An 18,420-nucleotide genomic window follows, 5' to 3' on the forward strand; every position below is an offset into this window, starting at 1 on the left:
GGGAGTGTGTATCAGTGCATTGTGAGGTATAAAGTGATCGATAGATGCAGTATAACTGTTACTCTCACTCCTATTTACTTTGTTATGCTGAAAAGGAAAGGGGGAGTCCGAATGACATTTTCTGTCTTGTAGATGGAATTTGAAATTAAACTTTGCATTTATTTGTCATTTTAAAATGTTTTTTTTGTTTTGTGGTCTGTTTTTGGCTGCTTGTGTTCTCCCGACATTTTGCTACAACTGGCTGGTATTCTAGTAATTTCTAGGAGATCAAATAGACTTTCCTCATGCTTTTACCTTAATTGTCATTTGGGATGAAATCTGACACTTTACTGTTTAGGGTTTCTCTTAGATGGGAAGACCCACATTTTGGACATCTGATCTAGGCCTTGATATACTCTAGACCAGTGCAGAGTAAATAGGTCCTGGTACAGGCCCAGAAGTGGTTATCACTTATCAGGCTCAAAGTCCAAGTCCGTGCAAGGCTCAGGCTGATAGGACAGAGGATACAGAGACTGGGGGAAAACATGGAGATCAGGGAAGGATTGCGTAGAAGAGAGAGAGGACATTGAGATCAGAGAAGGATTGGGGAGAAGATGGAGAGGGCATGGAGATCAGGGGAGGATTGGGGAGAAGACAGAGAGGGCATGGAGATCAGGGGATGACTGGAGAGAAGATGGACAGGGCATGGAGATCAGGGGAGGATTGGGAGAAGATAGAGAGGCATGGAGATCAGGGGAGGGTTGGGGGAGAAGATGGAGAGGGCATGAAGATCAGGGAAGAATTGGGGAGAAGATGGAGAGGACATTGAGATCAAAGAAGGATTGGGTAGAAGATGGAGAGGACGTGGAGAGGACATGGAGAGCAGGGGAGGATTGGGGAGAAGATGGAAGGGGTCATGGAGATCAGGGAAGGATTGGGGAGAAGATGGAGAGGACATTGAGATCAGAGAAGGATTGAAGAGAAGATGGAGAGGGCATGGAGATCAGAGGAGGATTGGGGAGAAGATGGAAGGGCCATGGAGATCAGGGAAGGATTGGGGAGAAGATGGAGAGGACATTGAGATTGAAGAAGGTTTGGGGAAAAGATGGAGAGGGCATGGGGATCAGGGGAGGATTGGGGAGAAGGTGGAGAGGTTTCAGTAAGTTGCAGCTGCTTTGTTGTCTTTTCAGCTCTATGTTGCACCGCCGCATTGTATTTACAAGGGGCTACAAAATGCGCTTCAACCCTCCCAAATCCTCCCAGCCTACATTTCTTTTTGAGTGTCCTGAATGTGAGCAGAGATATATACACGCATTGCCATTAAATTATGTTTACCAGCCGCCTCCCGCTCCTGCGAGAATGTGTTTGACTCAGCACAACAGCAGCTGTAGGAGCGAGCGAGGCTGTCAGGTAGATAAATGTATTAAGTGATACTGCCTGTGCGAGCTAAACACAGAAATAAAACAAAATGCCGCCCTTTCCCCCCCTCAGCTCTGTGCAACTGTCACATGTTGTTGCTATGCCGCCTTGATAAAGACCCGCCTGTTCCCTGCCGCTCTCCCAACCCAAAGTCACGGCGAGGGGACAGGGAACTGACACCCAGGCGGTTTCCAGGATCAGAATCTATTACGGCATCTCCGTGAGTGAGTTTGAACGGGGCGCTATTTAACCCTCGAGTTTCTGGGCCAACAATACGCCACATGGAATTAGGAGGAATACGATTAATGTGCTCCGGCACAGCACTGATTTGTATCCGGCGGCTGAAGTCCTGCTTTTTATTGCAGTGGGTTTACTATCAGCTCTGCTGTGTTCAGCCATCTTTTATCTGTGGCCTAAACAAAAGCCCTGCCCATTGTGAAAGGCGGCAGTTTGGGCATCCCCTAATCTATAGCAGGTCTATCCAAACCTGTGCTGGTTCACCTTTAATTTAACTTTTAGTATGTTATAGAATGGCTAATTCTAAGCATATCTTCAATTGGCCTTCATTATTTATAGTTTTTCAATTATTTGCCTTCTTCGGACTCTTTCCAGCTTTCAAATGGAGGTCACTGACCCCAGGAGCACATAAACCATTGCTCTGTGAGTAGAGTTGCCACCTTTTGAAGCAGCTGAGACTGGGTATGGGGGCGGGGCCATGACATCAGAGGGCGAGGCAGTGGCATAGGTGGGCGTGCCAGTGACAGGGGCGGGGCTATGATCTGCAATTGGCCGATCGCCGTGTCAATCAATCCTTTTTTTTGGAAAACCGGGCAGGAAGTTTTGTCCCGGGCTGTCCGGGTCAAAATTGGACAAGTGGCAACCCTATCTGTGAGACTACAATTTTATAGTTATTGCTATTTCTTTTTTTGTTATTTATCTTTATATTCAGGCCCTCTCCTATTCATACTCCAGTCTCCCGTTTAAATTAGCTGGTTGCCAGAGTAACTTAGACCCTAGCAACCGGATAGCTGCTGAAATTCCAAGCTGAAGAGCAGCTGAACAAAGAGATTAATAATTCAAAAACCATAAATAATAAAAAAAAAAAAAGACTAACTGCAAATTGTCTCAGAATATCACTCTCTACATTATAAAAATTTTATTTAACTCCCTTTGGAGCATCTATTTGGTGCTGACCATAGTTCCAGGTCAGGTTGGGATGTTCCTACAGACTCCTATAAAAACACTCTACCACTTGCAGAATGCAAACAGAATTCTACTGATCCAAAGGCAAACTGCACCCTGGCCAATCTAATTAGCACACACAGCCTGCTGGAGTATGTGGCTGTTAAAATTACCTTCTCTACTGGGAGGCTGTTCCTGACCCTCACGTTTTCCCATAAGGCTCACATCAGCAATTAGACGTGTCAGGCAGACAGGGCTGTGACACCGATACATGATTAACACATTCAGGTGTCAGTTTACTCAGTCACTTACTGCACACTGGGCTGGAGTTAAAGAGCCAGTATAGAATACTTTCTCCAGGTGGACTATTCTCAGTACAGGGGAGGGGACTGATCCTACTATATTGTGCTTAGTGGAGTGGAAGCATAGTTTTACTTTACCTCTCAGTAGGGCGCTGTTCCTGCTGAATTGTGCTTAATACAGGGGAATACCTATGCTGCCATAGTTTTATGGGATCTCTCTGTACAGACTATGAGCAAATTTAGGGGGCTGTACCTGCTGAATTGTGCTTAATACAGGGGAATACCTATGCTGCCATAGTTTTATGGGATCTCTCTGTACAGACTATGAGAAAACTTAGGGGACTGTTCCTGCTGAATTGTGCTTAGTACAGGGGAATACCTATGCTGCCATAGTTTTATGGGATCTCTCTGTACAGACTATGAGCAAACTTAGGGGGCTGTTCCTGCTGAATTGTGCTTAGTACAGGGGAATGCCTATGCTGCCCTAGTTTTATGGTCTCTCTCTCTCTCTGTACAGGCTATGAGCAAACTTAGGGGGCTGTTGCTGCTGAATTGTGCTTAGTACAGGGAATACCTATGCTGCCATAGTTTTATGGGATCTCTCTGTACAGACTATGAGCAAACTTAGGGACTGTTCCTGTTGAATTGTGCATAGTGTTTCTTCTAATTCTAACCTTGAAGTATTCCATTACTGGACATTCTTGCCTCACCATGCTCATATAACATTTGGCCACACCCCTGAACTATTAGGCCACACCCTCTAATTGCTTTTTGTAAGGGAATTGTTTTCTATACAAGGAACCTATGGGGGGGTGGAATAAGGGAGGATATAAATATAATGGAGACAGAAATTGTAATTTGAATCATAACAACATGTATTGGGGGGGGGGGAGTGTAACTAGTAAAGGTTATCCAGAAACCCCTTATCCAGAAAGCTCCCATAGACTCCATTTTATCCAAATAATCCAAATTTTAAAAGATAATTTCTTTTTTCTTGTACTTGCTTGTACTTGATCCCAACTAAGATATAATTAATCCTTATTGGAAGCAAAACCAGCCTATTGGGTTTATTTCATGTCTACATGATTTTCTAGTAGACTTAAGGTATAGCTTCCAACATTTTGGAAGAAGAAAGAGGGACATAATGATCTACGCCTATTTTTGTGGCCACACCCCCTAATTACCATATCCATTTTACAAAATTTGGCTGGTTATGAAAGTTTGAACACATTTCAATGGTTTTTAAATGTTATTATTGTTTTGCTATGAAGGCGAATTGCCCTTTAAGCTGTGAGCCTTAGTTCTTATCTTATCTAAAACTGTTACAAAAGTATCTATTCTGGGCTCTCAGCCAAGAGCCAATTAAGTTAGAAACATGGTTTCTTTTTCTGGCTGTTCAGTGCAGCAGATCAAAGAGAATGTCGGGACATTTCAGCACAAATCCGGGACTGTCTGGCTCAAAACGGGACAGTTGGGAGATCCAAATTACAGAAAGATCCGTTATCAGGAGAACCCCAGGTCCTGAGCATTCTGGATAACAGGTTGCATATCTGTGTAGTTTTTTTGTTTCCAAAGTATGGTACAGGTATGGGACCTGTTATCCAGAATGCTCAGGACCTGGGGCTTTCCAGATAACAGGTTTATTTAATGGTTTTCTAGTAGATTTAAGGTATGAAGATCCAAATTACGGAAAGATCCATTATGCGGAAAACCCCTGGATAACAGGTCTCATGCCTGTAATTGCATTAGACAAATCCAAATCAACTTATTGTACTGCAGAACATCAGGGTACAGTAACTCAAGCTCATTCACTGCTTTTTATCCCTGTGAACTTCTGAGAAGATTCCTGTGTGATCGGCTTACGCGCTTTTCACGGAAAAAAAAGAAAATATAAGAAGAAGGAAAAAAAAAAAAAAAGAAAAAAAAAAAACGCCGGGGCCCGTCTGTAATCTGGTAAAATGTGTCAGCCCTACGGAGAAATAAGCCTTCCAGAAGACTTTCTTCATTGTGGAGGTAATTGTCTTCCCGGTGACAGGCACATTCATCAGTGGCTTAATGGTCAATCACAAGTTGGCAGTTGGAGTGTTTTCATTCGAGGCTATCCACTACATTAGGCATACTTAATCAAAATGTCTCGCAGTAATGGCTGTGAAGAGTTCATGACTGAATGATCCGTTGTCTGTGCTGATAGAAAATTAACAGCTCAGTACTGGAAAGATGTGAACCCACAGATAAACAAATTGTACATTAATATTTCATCTCGGGCGACTGGGGATGCGCTTTCGGCAGCGGCAAAAATATATTCCCGATTTTTTTTTTTTTTTTTCTTCTTCCACTAACACCCGGAGATTGGGAGATTTGCACAAGCAGATATAAGTCATAATAACATGATCTATGTGTTTACACAGATACAGACGCGGTCCGGAAAAGCTTCTACTCCATCTTTCTTAAATCGGCAAATTGAGGAGTAATGAATGATGGAAAGGCAGTCTCCTATAGACTCCACTTTATCCAAATTTCTAAACAATTATTTTCATTTTCTCTGTAATAGTAAAACAGTAGCTTGTACTTGATCCCAATAGTGATGGATGAATTTGTTGGGAAAAAATTAGCAAAGGGTTTGGGCTTCGAAATTATTTTGACGCACGTCAATTCTGACGCCCGCGACAACTTTATATCGCGCCTATTTTGGTCAAGTGTATTAAAGTCAATGTGCGTCCAAATAATTTTGACGAGCGACAATTTTTATGTGCGTGACTATTCTGGTGCACAACTATTCTGACGTGCGACAAAATGTTTTCGACGCGGCAGATTTTTCAGCGCCGAATTCTGCAAATTTATTAGCCGGCAGCAAAATTCGAAAATTCGCCGCAAATTCGTGCCTGCCGAATTTATTCTCCCATCACTAGATCCCAACTACGATATAATTAATCCTTATCATCGGAAGCAAAACCAGGCTATTGGGTTTATTTTATGTTTATATGATTTTCTAGTAGACATAAGGTATGAGGATCCAAATTACAGAAAGATCAGTTATCCAAAAAAACCCTGGTCCTGAGCATTCTGGATAATAGGTCCCCTACCTGTTGGGAGTTGGGCTCAGAGGGCTTTAGGCACTAAAGAGGTAAATCCTTTCCTGGGAGTTTAGTTACTCTCTCAACATGGGAAAGACTGGGTGAAAAAGTACAACTTAATTTGGTTTGTATCCTGTACAGAAAGTTAAGTATTCCCATTCACTAAGCACAATTCAGCAGGAACAGTCCCCTAAGTTTGCTCATAGTCTGTACAGAGAGATCCCATAAAACTATGGCAGCATAGGTATTCCTCTGTACTAAGCACAATTCAGCAGGAACAATCCCCTAAGTTTGCTCATAGTCTGTACAGAGAGATCCCATAAAACTATGGCAGCATAGGTATTCCCCTGTACTAAGCACAATTCAGCAGGAACAGTCCCTAAGTTTGCTCATAGTCTGAAAAGAGAGATCCTATAGAACTATGGCAGCATAGGTATTCCCCTGTACTAAGCACAATTCAGCAGGAACAGTCCCCTAAGTCTGCTCATAGTCTGTACAGAGAGATCCCATAAAATTATGGCAGCATAGGTATTCCCCTGTACTAAGCACAATTCAGCAGGAACAGCCCCTAAGTTTGCTCATAGTCTGTACAGAGAGAGAGATCCCATAAAACTATGGCAGCATAGGTATTCCCTGTACTAAGCACAATTCAGCAGGAACAGTCCCCTAAGTTTGCTCATAGTCAGTACAGAGAGATCCCATAAAACTATGGCAGCATAGGTATTCCCCTGTACTAAGCGCAATTCAGCAGGAACAGCCCCCTAAGTTTGCTCATAGCCTGTACAGAGAGATCCTATAGAACTATGGCAGCATAGGTATTCCCTGTACTAAGCACAATTCAGCAGGAACAGTCCTCTGCGTGGCGACAAACCGTCAAGAAAAGCAGTCAACTTGCTTGTTGAACAGCCTGTACGATGTATGTCAGGTCTGAAGACATAAAACTCAAGAAGCAAATGTAATACTAAATGATAGTTGCCTTTTTTAGCAATAAAACATTGTTCTTTTTTGATTCCACGTTTGACAATATAATGAGTTCTTGACATATAGGCTCAAAATGGCTGCGCGCGAGTCAGTTTCCCGTGTGGCCTTCATCGCTCTCCTACCTTGAGCCCAGCGCAGACACCTGTCTCCCATATACATGTCTTCATTAGTGATGTAAATGGCGGGGATTCTCTCCTAAATCTTCTCCATCCTAAAGCCTGTCTTTCCCGGGCCATGTAAAAGTGCGGTGCCATCGAGAGATCAGATTATGGTTGGTTTGTGGCTGTTTCTCGTGGGCAGGAGTCATTTCCCGTCGCTCTCACTGGATCTGGTGAGAAGAGGAGGCGGAATTATCTGACTGTGAATCATTTGAATGGCAAGAACTGTGGGTGACACTTAGCAATCGACAGAGACATCATTGTTTGTGAATATGTGTGGCACAAGCACCCACCTACCTAGTTGTTAGTAATACTATATAAAAATTGAACAAAACACCATGAATTGCCAAGAACTGCTTAGGAAAAGTCAATTTTTCAATACACAAACATTTTCAGTGCGTTTGAAGTTATTTTTAATGGACTTGCTATTAGACATTTTCTGCACTGGTGGTTCTGACTCCTGAAATGATGTAGCAGAAACCAGCTGATTGTCAGCCTTGCAGGCTGCGAATGCGACTTTGCTTTCAGCTATAATTTAGCACACGGAATAACAACAGAAAACAATAGGCAAAATGTGTGTTCCGCTCAAGGGCTATTTGTTGAAGTCATGTTGGGGTGTAATGTTTGTTGAATGTATATTTGGAATTTTGCTAAGAATTGAGTTTTCTATATTTTAGATAAGAAAAAAAACTTGTCTTTTAGGTGCAGTTCCCGTTAATTATGGAGCTGAAATAGTGTTTTGATATCTCATTCTTCCTGGTTTTTAAAGGAGAAGGAAAAGTAGAATCATTGGCTTGTGCCAAGTAGGGAAGCAATGAGTCCAAGAATCGGTTCAGGATTTGGCCTTTTTCAGCAGGATTCGGATTCGGGTGTATCCTAAAATAGGGGATTTGGTGCATCCCTAGTGTCAAGTCGTGTGGTCACCTTTCTGGGGCCAATAGACTGACAATGTACTTGCTGGTAAATTTGTAATCCCTACTCATTCTACCCTTGTTCTGCCTCCGACCCACCCGAATCCCTTATCCATGCTCCCCTTCTATCCCCAGACACCTTTGTAACTCTGCCGACTCACCTATATAAACAAGCACTATGCTTTCAGTAGTGGGAATGGGCTGGCGGCAAATATGGCCCACCACCTCCCGAAACATTTTTTATGGGGGTAATAGGTCAGCTCCAATCCCACCTGCACAGCACTGTCCAATAGTAAAGGGCATATATCAAACCTATAAACAAACTCCACCCACTTATGTCACAGTCCCAAACCCATTTATACATGACTCCACCTCCCTTTGGCACTTCCCATGCCCCTTATATAAGCTGGTATGGACCCTCACCTCTCCCTAACAATAACTGCTGTCCCTTCCTCTATCACTGCCAGAATGGCCACTGTATTTCCTGTTCCTGTTTGCTTTATTCACTCTTTAGTACCAACAACTTTCACAGTTCAATTTATGACTCACTGCCACGTAGTGGTCCTCCTGTGTTCCCAAAGATTCCCTGTTTTGGAAGCAGAGGCATGCACAGAGTAAACGATGAAATGCTGTTGCTATGGGTTGGGTGCTGGTCAATGGCAACGTTTTGAGGGTCGGGTGCGGGTTATGGTTTTGCAGGTTGAATTTTTCTGGACCCGCACCCCTTCTAATACCGCCAGAGATGGGGCAGGTTTGGTGCAGGTTCATAAACTAGAGCAGTGGAACAGGCCGGGTACAGGTCAGGGTAAGGTTGGGTAAGGGTTTGGCGGAAATCAATAATTGTTACGGAGTATGTTGGTGCTTTATACATACGTGTTCATAACGACATCTGTGCAGTGCTGGAATGCTGGGGTACCCTGGGATTTGTGACTCGGCTCTGGGAAAGTGGAGTAGCGCGTTTCAAACAAACCATTATTTATGTCTCGCCCTATTTGTGTCAGTTTCTGCTCCTGCCCGTGAAAACTCCTCTTCCTCTTCCTATTCACCTCCCCACCTTTTTTTTTTTTTGTTCAGGTGTGTGGGTTTTGTTTTTTTTTTTTGTTTTTTTAAAGGCATGAGAGTCGCCAAGTGATTTATAAAACAGCAGATGTTTGAGACGGAGCTGCTCGCTATCAAACCTGACCTGCTTTTGTAACACGACTCTGTGAACAGAACATTTTGCACATACGAGACACAAACCCCTTTGTTTCTGCCGGTGTTATTATGTTCTCACTCCTAGGAAAGCAGACAAAAGGCCCGGCGAAAATAAGAAAGAATAAAAGGGGGGAAAAACACAGAAAAGGAAAATATAAGGATCTCGTCTGTCTTTTCTTTATCCACCTTAATCGCTCTGTAAGCGCCTGCTGGCTGCACTCAAAGAGAAACCTTTCCCTGGGATTGATTCATCATGGGGAATAACATTGTTTTATGCTTTACTTATTCCAAATATTTCTTCGTTATTTCTGGTATTTTTATAATGAGCTGCTTGGAGGTATTAACTGCCCGATAACACTGGAATAAAGGGGAAGTAAAGTAAGCCAGGACACTGTCTGCAAGAAATGAAGATGTTCTCCTCTTGTCTACGATGGTTCCCTCCCACACTCCAAACACATGAAAGCAGGATAATTGGCTCCTAATAAAACTGCCCCTAGTGAGGGTCATAGGGACCTAAGATTGTAAACTCCACCGGGGCAGGGACTGATGTGAAGAATGTATAATCTCTATAAAGAGGCTGTAGGATGAGGACAAGGGACTGACAATATCCTGAAATTAGAAATGATCCATAGTGTGTCCATGGACTGAGCAAGAGGCACTGTTTATGAGAGTTGGCTACAAAAGTTAATTGAGACTTCAGTAATTTTTCAAAGTTGTGCTTTCAAGTAGTAACTCCTATCCCTAATTACCCTGATGTACCCATCTTGGTGTACTGCTTCCATCATTCCCTTTGCTACTACCTTATAGCCATTTTAACGTTCTGTTGCCACCTTACTCTACTGTCTCCATCTTGTCCTGCTTTCTCAATTGTGTTCTACTGTCTCAATGTTGTCCTGCTTTCTCAATTGTGTTCTACTGTCTCAATCTTGCCCTACTGTTTCCTGTTATTTCTACCATATCTTATTCTCTCAGTATTGTACTACGTCACCATCTTGTCCTATTGTTTCAATTTTGTTTTGTCTCAATCTTGCCTTGCGATCTCCATTTTACCCTACTGTCTCCATCTTGCCTTTATTTTTCCATCTTTCCTCAATGTTCCCACCTTGACCTACTGTTTCCATCTTGTCCTATTGTTTCCATGTTGCTTTATTGTCTCAATCCTACCTTGCAATCTCCATTTTACCCTACTATGCCATCTTGCCCTACTGTTTTTATATTGTCCTTCTGTTCCCATCTTGCCCTATTGTCTCCATCTTTCCTTGCTTTTTCCTACTACCTCCACCTTGACCTACTGCTTCCATCTTGTCCTATTGTTTTCATTTTGCTTTATTGTCTCAATCCTACCTTGCCATCTCCATTTTACCCTACTATCCCATCTTGCCCTCATGTTTCCATCTTGTCCTTCTGTCCCCATCTTGTCCGATTGTCTCCATCTTTACTTGCTGTCGTTATCTTCTACTGCCTCCACCTTGACCTACTGTTTCTGTCTTGTCTTCCTGTCTCCAGCTTGTCCTACTGCCTTGATATTTTCTTACTGCTGCTATTTTCTCCTCCTATGCCCCTAATATTCCTGTCTGCAACCCACTACATACAGTGTCCTAGACAGATTCTCTAATTTGGACCTTGTCAAGTCATAACAGCTCTGCAACAACAGCATCTTCTATTTTTACCCATCCCCTATATTCAACCCCTCTGAACATGCTTCAAATAAATATTCTCTTATACCATAAATATCTTCTTGTGGAGACCTCTCCTGTCCAACCCATGCCTTTACCAAAAGCAAATGAAAGAACCTTCAACCTCACGCACGCCCTGACAACGTGATATTAAAGAGATAATGGTTTCTCGGGAAGTCCTGGAGGTTCCTGGCTAGTTATTAATATGGGATTGTCACCGAGCAGGTGAAACTGAGATACTTGCGACTCCTGAAGACGGAATGTATATAATTATGGCAATGGGATGTCAGCATTGAATAGTCAAGGAGAGGGTGAACGTAATTGGAATATTCTGCATATTCAGCCAGTGACGGTCCCGTCAGAGAGAGACTTGCAACTTTGTGCTTCGCCACTGATCCGGGGATTTTTCATATATTTAATGCAGAGGACAGCAGATTTAATGCTAAATAATAATGTGCTGTCTCAGACATTAAAGGGCTTCCCGCGTCTCTGCTCCTTGCGGTGGCAGTCGGTGCAATGTGCACATTCTATAAATATAACTGACAGTTTGCAAAGGAAAATAGAAAATATATATCCATGTTGTACATGAAATGACATATTACACAGCGCTTGAGAGAGAGTGCGTAATTATTCCCATTAGCCCCTGCCCCACGGGAGCTTACAATCGGATTTCCCTATCACATTCACCCATTTAAGTCTGTTTCATCAAGAGCCAATAAACCTGCCAAAATGTTTTTGCTGAATGGGGCAGTCAAACTCAAGAATTCCCATAAACAATGGGGAGCATTTAGATTCCTTACAGACAGTGTCCTGGTGGGACTTGAACTTAGCGTCCGCTGCAAAAACTGGGAAAACGTGCATCCTAGTCCATCCTAGTAAAATCCTATGAACTGTCCCTGATTTGGAATAACAGTTTCAATATGCAGACCTGAACTCCTGAACCCAGGGAAACAAACAAACACCACTGTAACAGTGCCATGGTGGGAATAAAACTCAAGACCTCATGCAAAAACAGGAAAGTCTAGAAACTCCATACAGATCATGTCTTGGTGGGAACCAAATTCAAACCCTCATGCAAACATGGGAAGGTCATAGAAGCTCCATACAGACCATGTCTTGGTGGGAATCAAACTCAAAACCTCATGCAAACATGGGAAGGTTATAGAAACTCCATACAGAACATGTCTTGGTGGAATTTAAACTCAAGACTTCATGCAAACATGGGAAAGTCATAGAAACTCCATACAGACCATGTCTTGGTGGAATTTAAACTCAAGACTTCATGCAAACATGGGACGGTCATTGAAACTTCATACAGATCATGTCTTGGTGGGAATTAAACTCAAGACTTCATGCAAACATGGGAAGGTCATTGAAACTTCATACAGACCATGTCTTGGTGGGAATCAAACTCAAGACCTCAAGCAAACATGGAAAATGAATAGAAACTCCATACAGATCATGTCATGGTGGGAATCAAACTTTAGACTCATACAAATTCCATTAAGTTCATGTCTTGGTGGGAATCAAACTCAAGACCTCAAGCAAACATGGGAAGGTCATAGAAACACCATACACACCATGTCTTGGTGGGAATCAAACTCAAGACGTTGTGCAAACATGGGAAGGTCATTGAAACTTCATACAGATCATGTCTTGGTGGGAATCAAACTCAAGACTTCAAGCAAACATGGGAAGGACTTAGTAACTCCATACAGATCATATCTTGGTGGGAATCAAACTCAAGACCTCATGGGAAGGTCATATTAACAGCAAGAAAACACCGGCACAGCATGGGTTGCTTCTAGCAGGGAGACCCCTTGCTCATTTATTGCGGATGCAACATTTCGGGGTGTAACCCCTTTGTCAAGCATCATGTCTTGGTGGGAATCAAACTCAAGACTTCAAGCAAACATGGGAAGGTCATATTAACTCCATACAGATCATGTCTTGGTGGGAATCAAACTCAAGACCTCGTGGGAAGGTCATAGTAACTCCATACAGATCATGTCTTGGTGGGAATCAAACTCAAGACCTTGTGCAAACATGGGAAGGTCATAGTAAATTCCTAACTGACACTGTATTGGCACAACTGAAAATAGGCAGGTCCTCTTAAAGTGGGTGGGGCTTTAGATACAGCCAGGGCGTGGCTTATGTAGGTTGTGGGTGTGGCCTACATGTTTATGGATATATGACCTGATAAGAATCAAACCCTTGACCCCAGCACCATGGGGCAGGGATGCTAAATGAAGCAGCACTATGATCTGCATGCAGGTGTGTTGGTTCTGGGGTCTCTGTGTGTGTATATTTAGTTTTTTCTATATTAATAAAGCAAGTGAGGGCATTGTACAAAGAGAGTATAAAGAGATTCCAGCAGAGAGCAGATACGTGATCCCCTCGCCGCAGTGTGACTGCAGTACAGACACAGATATCACTGGTGCAGGTGACAGGGGAGACTCAGTGCTGATCATTAGACAGTTTCCTTATTAACAACAAATGCTCCATTCTGCTCCACTCTCTGCAATACAAACACATGCCCCCCTTATATAGAGAGACGGGGGTCTCACGGTCACATCAGCCCAAAGGCTACAGGCCTGCTGACTGAATAATTAACACTTTTATAAAGCGCTAACATATTCTGCAGCACTGTACAACAGCATTAGCCAAGCCAGACTGCTGCTACAGCCCAGGGAGAATCAGAAATGGGTTATATAATTACAATGTGTTTTATATAAGGTCGGACCCCCAATTAAAGACAATGTGCCCTTTGTTTAACCCTTGTGACACAAGGGTTAATTGCCTATTATTGCCTCCCTGTGTTGACTATGTTCAGCGTTGGGAATGGAATGGGATCCATTATCCTGAAACCTGTAATCCAGAAAGCTTCAAATTACAGAATGACTGTTATCCAAATAATCCAAAAAAAACGATTTCCTTTTTACTTGGTAATAATAATATAGAAGCTTGTACTTGATCCCAACAAAGATATAATGAATCCTTATTGGAGGCAAAACCAGCCTTTTGGGTTTATTTAATGTTTACATGATTTTCTAGTAGATTTAAGGCATGAAGATCCAAATTACAGATAGATCAGTTATCCAGAAAAAACCCAGGTCCTAAGCATTCTGGATAGGGCACCGAATCCACAATTTTGGATTAAGCCTTCGCGAAAGATTCGGCCGAATACCGAACCAAATTTATTTTAGAGGTTGAAGAGTCACATGCATCCATCAAGTGCAACCTTTGTCTTCAAAAGCAGAACAAATGCTGGGAATACTCTTCCCCTCTCCAGTCTAGAGCCCAGGCCTTACTAACCACTTATTGGAGGAGCTCCCTTTAACCACCCTGCAATAGAGAGACAGACTGGGCCTCATTTGTTGTGGAACTGAAACTCCCTGCATCCTAAAATCTGCTGTCCCCTCTGGGATTAGCTACAGCAATGGCATGTCATGTAGGGGCTAAGGAGGACCCCTCTGTAGCCAGAGCTTTGATCCCACACAGTTGGTGATTAGCATTGTGTTGGCAGAGTATTTAGGGAAAACTCCCAGCACCTGCTCTCTCTCAACTCCCATAAGGAGCACCAGGCTCATCTCTAGATGGCTCCTTGATTGAACTCAACAGTAAGTGAAATGAACAGTTACATTAAAGGGGTTGTTCACCTTTAAATTAACCTTTAGTATGATGTAGAGAAAGATATTTTGCGATTGGTTTTCGTTATTTGTGGTTTCTCAGCAGCTCTCCAGTTTGCAATTTCAGCCATCGGGTCGCTAGGGTCCAAAGTGCCCTAGCAACCCTGCATTGATCCGTCTAATAGACTGGAATATGAATAGGAGAGGCGTGAATAGAAAGAGGAGTAATAAAATGTATAACAATACATTTGTAGCCTTACAGAGCATTTGTTTTGTTTTTTTAGATGGGGTCAGTGACCCCAATTTGAAAGCTGGAAAGAGTCAGAAGAAGAAGGCGAATCATTGAAAAAGTATAAAAAAAATTAATAATTTAGACCAATTGAAAAGTTGCTCGGAATTGGCCATTCTATGACTTAACTTAAAGGTGAACCACCCTTTAACTGTTGGTCCCTTATAGGACGCAGCTATTCCTCACGCCACTGTTTTTTAGGCCCCATGTTCCCACCAATAATATATGGAAAGAGTTGTCAGTGCTTGTTACCCCTGCCTGACTGAGCCTCTTCTTCCTCACTTCACTACTACAGCAATAGAGCTCATTTTTCACATTGATTTCCCCTCCTGTTATGGAGTCGCTCATGGCTCCTCTGATGCACGGCAATTATCTGAGAGCCCCCTACCCTTGTATCTCGCTCTGTGATGTCAACCGAACCTCACACGTTAAATGATCAGAATTATTCTGCTGGAAATACCTTGTTGTCAAGAGACCCCCCCCCCTAAATCTCGGTGGCACCCTCAGATCTTGCCACGTGGGTTGGACGGGATTAAGGCATTAAAATGAAACGGCAAAACAAGAGAAAGTGCCTCTTTATCAGGCTGGAGTCCGCTGAATGTCACATTCTAAAGCCGTGTAGCAGCAGCAGTGTCTCTATTTAACATTAAAGCTGATGCCTTTCTGACAGTTTTATAGTTGACAGTTTCCAAAGCGACTCATGCAGCACAATTATGTTGGAGCTAATTTGATGAATCAACTTGATGTTTTTAAGTCCCTGTTGGCTGCGCTAACGTATGTGCTCAATTTTCCGCTGGAGGTCAAAACCGAGCTATAAAAAAATCCGGCTAATCGCGTTACGTCCGACTGGCGAGATCGGGTTCGGCGGGGATTGTTTTTTTTTATCATGGAGCCAGGCCAGGAAGAGAGAAGAGCAAGTGGGGTTAAAGATCTGGAAAGCCCTGAAGCACCTCTCGCTGGCACTTTAATACATAGTGACAAGCTGGGCTGTGCGGCGGCAGCACTCGAATAATGAAACTGGACCTCTCACATTGCATAATGGAAGAAAATCTCATTCTAAGCAACGTCCCTAGTTAATAGTAATAATAGCAGTAGTGATGAGCAAATTTATTCGGCAGCCATGGATTCTTGAATTTTTCTACGAAACTTCGGCAAGAATTCGCCCAACGTGAGGCAACTTTAGGTGCCTCCAGAAATCCAAAGCGAACATGCAGCCGATTCATTTTCTTGTTGGCGGGAAGGCAGTTCGGGGAGATTAGTCACCTGCAGTAGAGGAGACTACTCTCCCCGTCTGCCACAACCCTAATGAATTTGGATAAACAAAATCGCCATAAGAAAAAAAACGCCCGTTGACTTTAATGCATTTGGAGAAAAAAGTCGCCATAAGAAAAAAAAAACGCCCATTGACTTTAATGCATTAGGACAAAAAAGTCCCATAAGAAAAAAAAGAACGCCCGTTGACTAATGCATTTGGAGAAAAAAGTCCCATAAGAAAAAAAAGAACGCCCGTTGACTAATGCATTTGGAGAAAAAAGTCCCATAAGAAAAAAAAGAACGCCCGTTGACTAATGCATTTGGAGAAAAAAGTCACCATAAGAAAAAACGCCCATTGAGGTTGAACTTGATGGACGTGTGTCTTTTTTCAACCTTACTTACTATGTTACTATGTTACTTTAATGCATTTGGAGAAAAAAGTCGCCATAAGAAAAAACACCTATTGACTTTAAGGGCAGAGACAGATGCGGCAATTCGGGGAGATTAGTCACCCGGCAACAAATCTCCTCTTCTTCGGGGCGACTAATCTCCACGAACTGCCTTCCCTCCAGCTAGAATGAAAATCGACGGCAGTATGGCACTCGGAACGCTTCGGGCGACTTCAGAAAACGAAGCGCTCCCAGTGCCATCCCGCTGCCGATTTTCATTCTAGTTGGAGGGAAGGCATTTTGGGGAGATTAGTCGCCCCGAAGAAGAGGAGATTTGTCGCTGGGCGACTAATCTCCCCGAATTGCAGAGTCTGTCTTTGCTCTAATGCATTTGGAGCAAGAAAAATTGTCGCGTGTGTAAAAATTGTCACTCGTAAAACCATCCATTGACCAAAGTGTTTTGCGAAATTTCGCTGTTTCGTTAATCTTTTCGCAGATTTGTGAATTTTCCGGCAATACGGGACAGATTCACTCATCACTACATAGAAGTACCGGTAATAATGCTTAACCCTTTATGACCTAATGATTGGTACATTTGGGGTACAAGTAGGTTATTTGAATACTGTATATTGCAGAAATAAGGCACACCAGCCCTTTTTATCCAAGTTACTGTTGCAGGGATTGCCCTTGATTTTTTATAAATGTGTTGATAATTATAGTTATACACAGCCACCGCTTGATCCAACACTGTACAATGGTATCAATAGCCAGATCCGGACTGAGACAGTCCACTAAGTAGTGACTGTCTATGGAAACTTACAGCAGCCCCTCTGGTTAGCTGGTTTGATGTTTCTAGTGTTAAAGTGTTTGGGTTTGTATCCCCTTTAAGACTGCCTTTCAGTACTTTGGTGTATTGCTGCAATTCACAAAGACTCTTATTGTAGAATAGACACATACAGAGGGGCGCACGTAATTATATACATTGTGTGGTTCTTGTAATCTCAGCACAAATGGCCGCTGATTGATTCTGCACTTCTGGAAAATATTTACAATTTATAGATTTAGCCGAGGCCTGGAGTTTGTATCTGTCATGGAACGCTGCACGAAGGAGGGGGGACTGGCCGCTTGATTTACTGTGTATAGGAACCAACATACAGACAGAACTGCACGTGAACTTACATAATGCCTGATCCGATTGTCTTACAGAAACAATTGCTGGGTCATGTCCTCTGCCTCTCCTTATATTATAATATGTCTCTTCCTGGGAAATGTATCCAGATCCTATTGTAACTGTAACATTATGTATAACATTATCAAAAGCCACTACTGTAGCTCAATCAATATAGACCAGGTCTGTGCAGCCACTGGGACAGAATGCTCTGTTATACAGATAGCTAGAATCTCAGCTGCCATAAAGCATGACAGGACTGCTGCTTACAATAGGGATCAGATAGGATCTGTGCAGCCACTGGGACAGAATGCTCTGTTATACAGATAGCTAGAATCTCAGCTGCCATAAAGCAGGGCAGGGGACTGTTCCTGCTGAATTGTGCTAAGTACAGAGGAATACCTATGCTACCATAGTTTTATGGGATCTCTCTATACAGACTATGAGCAAACTTAGGGGGCTGTTCCTGCTGAATTGTGCTTAGTACAGGGGAATACCTATGCTGCCATAGTTTTATGGGATCTCTCTGTACAGACTATGAGCAAACTTAGGGGGCTGTTCCTGCTGAATTGTGCTTAGTACAGAGGAATACCTATGCTGCCATAGTTTTATGAGATCTCTCTGTACAGACTATGAGCAAACTTAGGCGGCTGTTCCTGCTGAATTGTGCTTAGTACAGGGGAATACCTATGCTGCCATAGTTTTATGGGATCTCTCTGTACAGACTATGAGCAAACTTAGGGGGCTGTTCCTGCTGAATTGTGCTTAGTACAGAGGAATACCTATGCTGCCATAGTTTTATGGGATCTCTCTGT

At 42.8% G+C, this 18,420-nt stretch overlaps 1 protein-coding gene and 1 long non-coding RNA gene across 2 annotated transcripts in view; one reads left to right on the forward strand and one right to left on the reverse strand.

The window, feature by feature from the left end:
• tshz2.L (teashirt zinc finger homeobox 2 L homeolog) overlaps window positions 1-18,420 on the forward strand; it is a 129,877-nt gene that overhangs the window by 28,183 nt on the left and 83,274 nt on the right. The window lies entirely within an intron of this gene.
• The window catches only part of LOC108700903, a 166,779-nt gene continuing 155,127 nt past the window's right edge, over window positions 6,769-18,420 (reverse strand). The window contains exon 3 of the long non-coding RNA XR_001933063.2: window positions 6,769-7,265. This is a non-coding gene — a long non-coding RNA (uncharacterized LOC108700903). The remainder of the gene's footprint in view (window positions 7,266-18,420) is intronic.

The sequence above is a fragment of the Xenopus laevis genome, chromosome 9_10L, assembly GCF_017654675.1.
Source record: "Xenopus laevis strain J_2021 chromosome 9_10L, Xenopus_laevis_v10.1, whole genome shotgun sequence".
In the NCBI taxonomy this organism is placed as follows: domain Eukaryota; kingdom Metazoa; phylum Chordata; class Amphibia; order Anura; family Pipidae; genus Xenopus; species Xenopus laevis.